Source organism: Piliocolobus tephrosceles, chromosome 8 (genome assembly GCF_002776525.5).
Source record: "Piliocolobus tephrosceles isolate RC106 chromosome 8, ASM277652v3, whole genome shotgun sequence".
Lineage (NCBI taxonomy): Eukaryota > Metazoa > Chordata > Mammalia > Primates > Cercopithecidae > Piliocolobus > Piliocolobus tephrosceles.
This window is the reverse complement of record NC_045441.1, coordinates 48,053,098-48,061,865: the sequence shown is the minus strand read 5'-3', so window position 1 is coordinate 48,061,865 and position 8,768 is coordinate 48,053,098.

The window sequence follows — 8,768 nt, the reverse complement described above, 5'->3', positions numbered from 1 at the left end:
CATGAGAAGAGAAGTTTATCACTTGGCTGACTCACGTAAAACAGTGTCAGTATACTGCTCAATGAAAACGGAAGCTGAACTGTGCGAGTGGACTTGATATGACCTGGAGCAGTTTCACAGAATGTTTCCTATTGGTTTTCAATGGAGGATGTTTCTTTTTCAGCATATTCTTAAGTGCGTTCCCAAATGTTCTTTCTCAGGTTCCACAGAAACAGTGATTTCAAGCTGCTCAACCCAAAGAATGATGTAACGCTACGAGATGAATACACACATCACAAAGCAGCTGCTCGGAAAGCTTCTCTCCAGTTTTCATCGGAAGTCATTTCATCACTCATCACAAGCCCAGGGGCACCTCTAAATAACACCTCAAAGATTCCTCAAAGAGAGAGCTTCCAAACTGGGCAATGTAGTGGTAGCTTTAACGCTCTGAAATGAATGCACACGCTAGAGAGCATTTTCTTGGAACGCTTCTTTCTGGGTTTTGTTTCCGGATATTTCACATTTCGCAAGAGTTCAACACGTTGCAAAATGTCACTTTTTCACCTTCAGAAGAACCTCGTACAAACATTGCGTTATGAAGAAAGAGGTATAACTCCCTCAGTGAAATGCACACACCACAAAGCAGTTTCTCTAAAAGCTTCTCTCCACTTTTTTTCTGATGATATCTCCTTTTACACCATACGCCTGAATGTGCTCCGAAATTTCCCTTCGAGAATCTGTCCATGACGCAGTTTCAAAACTGCATAATATAAAGAAAATTTTCTCTATGTGTGATGAATAGACATATCTATCACATAGCAGTTTCACAGAAAGAATCTTTCCAGTTTTTTCCTCAGTATATTTCCTCTTTCACTATAGCCATCCATATACTCTCGAATGGCCCTTGTAGCATTTTCTACAAACGGGGTTCTACAATACTCTATGAGAAGAAAACTATAACTCTATGAATGGAATTCATAGCTCAGATATCTTCTCTCCAGTATCTGTCTGGAAACATTTTCGTTTTCACCATAAGCCTCAAAGCACTCCCGACTATCCCTTAGCTGACTCACCTAAGAGAGTGTTAGAATATTGCTCAATGAAAACAGAAGCTTAACTGTGCGAGTGGAATTCACGTGACCTAGAGCAGTATCACAGAGTGTTTCCTTCTCTTTTTTATTGGAGGGTATTTCCTTTTCACATGTTCTTGAGAGCATTCTCAAATGTCCTTGCTCCGGTTCCCCAGAAATAGAGATATCAAACTGCTCAATCCAAAGAATGATTTAACTCTATGGTTGATTATACATATCACAAAGCAGTTGCTCTGAAAGCTTCTCTGCATTTTTCATTAGAAGACGTTTGCATTCACACCACAAGCCCAGGGGAACCACTTAATATCCCTTCACAGATTCCACAAAGGCAGACATTCTAATCGGGAAAACGTATGATAAACGTTAACTCTCTGAAATGAATGCACACGTCAGAGCACAGTTTCATGTAATACCTCTTTCTGGGTTTTATTTCAGGATATTTCACTTTTGTCCACAGTGTTCAATGCACTGCAAAATGTCACTTTTTCAGTTTTACAGGAACAGTGTTCAAACACTGCCTTATGAGAAAAGAGATATAAATCCCTGAGTGTAATGCACGCATCTCAAAGCACTTTTTCAGACAGCTTCTCTCCAGGTTTTATCGGAAGATGACTCCCTTTTCACCATACGCCTGAATGTCCTGCCGAACATCCCTTTGTGAATCCATCCATGGCAGACTTTCAAAACTATGTAATAGAAAGAAAGTTTTATCCATTTGAAATGAATAGACATATCTTTCACAAAGCAGTTTCACAGAAAGCTTCTTTACAGTTTTTGTCTGAGTATAGTTCCTTTTCCACCACAGCCTTTCATTTACCCCCGAAAGTCCCCTGGTCACTTTTTCTCCAAATGGGATTTCCCATTTTTCTATGAGAAGAAAAGTATATCTCTCTGAGTAGAATGCACACATCACAAGGCCGTTCCTTGGACATCTTGCTCCATTATCTATCTAAATACATTTCCACCTGCAGCAGAAGCATCAAATCGCTCCCGAGTATCCCTTAGCTGATCAAACTAAAACATTGTTAGAATACAGCTCAATGAAAATAGAAGCATAACTGTGCGAGTGGAATTCAAGCAACCTAGAGAAGTTTCACAGAGTGTCTCCTTTTTTCGTTTATTGGATGGTATTTCTTTTTCAGCATATTATTAAAAGCAATCACAAATGAACTTTCTCAGGTATCACAGAAACAGCGATTTAAAACTTTTCTATCCAAAGAACATTTAACTCTATGACATGAATACACACATCACAAAGCAGTTGCTCTGAAAGTTTTTCTCCAGTTTTCATCGGAAGACGTTTCCTTTCTCACCACAATACTCAGGGTGTCACTTAATATCGCTTCACAATTTCCTCAAAGACAGAGTTTCCAAACTGGGTAACTTAGTATGAGATTTAACACTCTGAAATGAATGTACACGTCAGACAGCAGTTTCTTGGAATGCTTTTTTCTGGGTTTTATTTCTGGATATGTCAATTTCGCCATAGTCCTCAATACACTGCAAAGTATCTCTTTTTCACTCTTTCATGAATAGTGTTCAAACACTGCCTTGTGAGAAAAAAGGTATAACTCCCTGAGTGGAATGCAGACATCACAAATCAGTTTCTCAGAAAGTTTTTCTCCAATTGTTATCTGAAGATATCTCCTATTTCCCCACCAGACTTTGTGTGGTCCAGAATGTCCCTTTGTGAATCCGTCCATGATGCAGTTTCAAAACTGCGTAATAGAAGGACAGTTTCATCTATGTGAGATGTATAGACATATCTATCACAAAGCAGTTTCACAGAAAGTTTCTTTCCAGTTTTTGTCTGAGGATATTTCCTTTTCCACCATAGCAGTAAATATACTGTTGAATGTCCCCGGTAGCTATTTCTTCAAAAGGGATTCCATAAACCCCTAGGAGAAGAAAATTCTAACTCTGTGTGGGAAATGCATGCGTCACAAAACATTTCTTCATCAATCTCCTCTAGACTATCTATCTGAAGATATTTCCGTTTTCACCATTAGCCTCAAAGCGCTCCCGATTATGCCTTAGCTGACTCATGTAAAACAGTGTTAGGATACTGCTCAATCAAAACGGAAGCTTACATGTGTGAGTGGACTGGGTATGACTTGTAGCAGTTTCACAGAGTATTTCCTTCAGGTTTTTATTGGAGGATATTTCTTTTTCAGCATATTCTTAAGAGCGTTCCCAAATGTTCTCTGTCAGGTTCCACAAAAACATCGATTTCAAACTGCTCAATCCACAGAATGATGTAATGCGACGAGATGAAAACACACATCACAAAGCAGCTGGCCTGACAGCTTCTCTCCAGTTTTCATCGGAAGTCGTTTCCTTACTCACCACAAGCCCAGGGGCGCCCCTTCGTAACACCTCAAATATTCCTCACAGACAGAGATTCCAAACTGGGCAATGTAGTGTAAACTTTAACTCTCTAAATTGATTGCACACGCTAGAGAGCATTCTCTTGGGACGCTTCTTTCTGAGTTTTATTTCAGGATATTTCACTTTCATGATAGTTTTCAACGCATTGCAAAATACCACTTTTGCACTATCAGATCAACGTTGTTCAAACACTACCTTATGATGAAAGATGTATAACACCCTCAGTGGAATGCACACACCACACAGCAGTTTCTCAGAGAGCTTTTCTCCAGTTCTTTTCTGATGATATCTCCTTTTACACCATACGCCTGAATGTGCTTCCAAAAGTCTGTTCGCGAATCTGTCCATGACGCAGTTTCATAACTGCATCACATAAAGAAAATTTTGTCCATGTGAGATGAATAGACATATCTATCACATAGCAGTTTCACAGAAAGCTTCTTTCCAGTTTTTTTGTGAGTATATTTCCTTTTTCACCATAGCCGTCCATATACTCTTGAATGTCCCCCGGTAGCGTTTTCTCCAAACGGGATTCCACTATACTCTATGAGACGAAAACTATAACTCTATGAGTGGAATTCACACGTCACAAAGCAGCTCCTCAGATATCTTATCTCCATTATCTGTCTGAAGATATTTTCGTTTTCACCGTAAACTTCACAACACTCCCGACTCTCCCTTAGCTGACTCACCTAAAACAGTGTTAGAATACTGCTCAATGAAAACAGAAGTTTAACTGTGATGGTGGAATTCACGTAACCTAGAGCAGTATCACAGAGTATTTCCTTCTCTTTTTTATTGGAAGGTGTTTCTTTTTTACATATTCCTGACAACGTTCCCAAATGGCCTTGATCTGATTCCACAGAAACACAGATATCAAAATGCTCAAATCCAAAGAATGATTTAACTCTATGAGATGATTACAGACATCACAAAGCAGTTACTCTTTAAACCTCTCTGCAGTTTTCATCGGAGGACGTTTCCTTTCTCAACACAAGCCCAGGGGAAGCACTTAATATCCCTTCACAAATTCCTCAAGGACAGAGCTTCCAAACGGTAATGCAGCGTAAGCTTTACCTCTCTGAAATGAATGCACACGTGAGAGATGAGTTTCTTAGAACACTCTTTTCCTGGTTTTAATTCAGGATACTTCACATTTCGCCAAAGTCTTTAATTTGCTGCAAAATATCACATTCTCAGTTTTCCAGGAACAGTGTTCAAAAACAGCTTCATGAGAAAAGAGGTATAATTCCATATGTGGAATTGTACACATCACAAATCAGATTACCAGAGGTTTTCCCTGCAGTTTTTCTGTGAAGATATCTCCTATTTGCCCACAGGCCTGAATGTGCTCCTAATGCCCATTCACTTTACTGTCCATTATGCAGTTTCAAAACTGCGCAATAGAAAAAAGTTTTATCTATGGTCAGTAGGTAGATATATCTACCACAACGCAGTTTCACAGAAATCTTCTTTCCACTATTTGTCTGACAATAGTTCCTTTTCCTACATAGCAGTCTGTATGTTTTCGAATGTCCCCTTGTAGCTTTTTCTCCAAATGGGTTTCCCCAATCTTCTAGGAGAAAAGAAGTATAACCCTGTGAGTGGAATGCACATGTCACAAAGCAGCTCCTCGGAAATCTTCTCCCGCTATGTATCTGAAGATGTTTCCTTTTTCACCGAAAGCCTCAGAGCGTTCCAACATATCACTTCACAGAGTAAACAAAAACAGTGTTAGAATACTGTCCAGTGAAAACCAAAGCGTAACTGTGTGAGTGGACTTCACGTGTCAAAGAGCAGTTTCACAGAAAGTTTCTTCTGTTTTAAATCACAGGGTATTTCTTTTCAGCGTATTGTTAAGAGTGTTCCCGGAACAGCTCCAGTCTACAACTCCCAGCGCAAGCGACACAGAAGACCAATGATTTCTGCATTTTCAACTGAGGTACTGGGGTCACCTCACAAGGGAGTGCCGGACAATCGGTGCTGGTCAGCTGCTGCAGCCCGACCAGCGAGAGCTGAAGCAGAGCAAGGCATCACCTCACCTGGGAAGCGCAAGGGGGAAGGGAATCCCTTTTCCTAGCCAGGGGAACTGAGACACACAACACCTGGAAAATCGGGTAACTCCCACCCCAATACTGCGCTGTAAGCAAACGAGCACACCAGGAGAATATACCCCACCTGGCCGGGAGGGGCCCACGTGCACGGAACCTCCCTCCTTGCTAACACAGCAGTCTGTGGCGATCAAACCGCAAGGCAGCAGCAAGGCTAGGAGAGGGGCGCCCGCCATTTCAGAGGCTTCAGTAGGTAAACAAAGCCGCTGGGAAGCTCGAAATGGGTGGAGATCACAGCACCTCAAGGAAACCTGCCTGTCTCTGTAGACTCCACCTCTGGAGACAGAGCACAGCTAAAAAATAACAGGGGAAGCAACAGAGGCCTGTGTAGATGCGTACAACTGTGTCTGACACTTTTGAAGAGAGCAGTGGATCTCTCAACACGGAGGTTGAGATCTGAGAAGGGACAGACTGCCTGCTCTAGTGGGTCCCTGACCCCTGAGTACCCTAACTGGGAGACATTCCCCGGTAGGGGCAGTCTGACACCCCACACCTCACAGGATGGAGTACACCCATGAGAGGAAGCTTCCAAAGTAAGAATCAGACAGGTACACGCGCTGTTCAGGAATATTCTATCTCCTGCAAATTCTGCTGCTGATACCCAGGCCAACAGGGTCCGCAGTGGACCTCAAGCAACCTCCAACAGACCTACAGCTGAAGGTCCTGACTATTAGAAGGAAAACTATCAAACAGGAAGAACACCTATACGAAAACCCCATCAGTACGTCACCATCATCAAAGACCAGAGGCAGATAAAACCACGAAGATGGGGAAGAAGCAGGGCAGAAGAGCTGGAAATTCAAAAAATAAGAGTGCATTGCCCCATGCAAAGGAGCGCAGCTCATTGCCAGCAAGAGATCAAAGCTGGTCAGAGAATGACTTTGACGAAATGAAAGAAGAAGGCTTCAGTCCATCAAACTTCTCAGAGCTAAAGGAGGAATTATGTACCCAGCGCAAAGAAACTAAAAATCTTGAAAAAAAGTGGAAGAATTGACAGCTAGACTAATTAATGCAGAGAAGGTCATAAACGAAATGACAGAGATGAAAACCATGACACGAGAAATACGTGACAAATGCACAACCTTCAGTAACCGACTCGATCAGCTGGAAGAAAGAGTATCAGCAATGGAGGATCAAATGAATGAAATGAAGCGAGAAGAGAAACCAAAAGAAAAAAGAAGAAAAAGAAATGAACAAAGCCAGCAAGAAGTATGGGATTATCTAAAAAGATCAAATCTACGTCTGATTGGGGTGCCTGAAAGTGAGGGAGAGAATGGAAACAAGTTGGAAAACACTCTTCAGGATATCATCCAGGAGAACTTCCCCAACCTAGTAGGACAGGCCAACATTCAAATTCAGGAAATACAGAGAATGCCACAAAGATACTCCTCCAGAAGAGCAACTCCAAGACACATAATTGCCAGATTCACCAAAGTTGAAATGAACGAAAAAATCTTAAGGACAGCCAGAGAGAAAGGTCGGGTTACCCACAAAGGGAAGCCCATCAGACTAACAGCAGATCTCTCAGCAGAAACTCTACAAGCCAGAAGAGAGTGGGGGCCAATATTCAACATTCTTAAAGAAAAGAATTTTAAACCCAGAATTTCATATCCAGCCAAACTAAGTTTCATAAGTGAAGGAGAAATAAAATCCTTTACAAATAAGCAAATGCTTAGAGATATTGTCACCACCAGGCCTGCCTTACAAGAGACCCTGAAGGAAGCCCTAAACATGGAAAGGAACAACCGGTACAAGCCATTGCAAAAACATGCCAAAATGTAAAGACCATCGAGGCTAGGAAGAAACTGCATCAACTAAGGAGCAAAATAAAAAGTTACTATCATAATGGCAGGATCAAGTACACACATAACAATATTAACCTTAAATGTTAATGGTCTAAATGCTCCAATTAAAAGACACAGACTGGCAAACTGGATAGAGTGAAGACCATTCAGTATGCTGTATACAGGAGACCCATCTCACATGCAGAGACATACATAGGCTCAAAATAAAGGGATGGAGGAAGATCTACCAAGCAAATGGAGAACAAAAAAAAGCAGGGGTTGCAATCCTAGTCTCTGATAAAACAGACTTTAAACCATCAAAGATCAAAAGAGACAAAGAAGGCCATTACATAATGGTAAAGGGATCAATTCAACAGGAAGAGCTAACTATCCTAAATTTATATGCACCCAATACAGGAGCACCCAAATTCATAAAGCAAGTCCTTAGAGACTTACAAAGAGACTTAGACTCCCATAAAATATTAATGGGAGACTTCAACACTCCACTGTCAACATTAGACTGATCAACAAGACAGAAAGTTAACAAGGATATCCAGGAATTGATCTCATCTCTGCACCAAGCGGACCTAATAGGCATCTATAGAACTCTCCACCCCACATCAACAGAATATACATTGTTATCAGCACCACATCACACTTATTCCAAAATTGGCCACATAATTGGAAGTAAAGCACTCCTCCGCAAATGTAAAAGAACAGAAATTATAACAAACTGTCTCTCAGACCACAGTGCAATCAAACTAGAACTCAGGACTAAGAAACTCAATCAAAACCGCTCAACTACATGGAAACTGAACAACCTGCTCCTGAATGACTACTGGGTACATAAGGAAATGAAAGCAGAAATAAAGATGTTCTTTGAAACCAATGAGAACAAAGATACAACATACCAGAATCTCTGGGACACATTTAAAGAAGTGTGTAGAGGGAAATTTATAGCACTAAATGCCCACAAAAGAAAGTTGGAAAGATCTAAAATGGACACTCTAACATCACAATTAAAAAATCTAGAGGCAAGAGCAAACACACTCAAAAGCTAGCCGAAGTCAAGAAATAACTAAGATCAGAGCAGAATGGAAGGAGATAGGGACACAAAATCCCTCCAAAAAATCAATGAATCCAGGAGTAGGTTTTTTGAAAAGATCAACAAAATTGACAGACCGCTAGCAAGACTATTAAAGAAGAAAAGAGAGAGGAATCAAATAGACGCAATAAAAAATGAAAAAGGGGATATCAGCACCAACCCCACAGATATACAAACTACCATCAGAGAATACAATGACCACCTCTACGCAAATCAACAAGCAAATCTAGAAGAAAAAGATAATTTCCTGGACACTAACACTATCCCAAGACTAAACCAGGAAGAGGTTGAATCCCTGAATAGACCAATA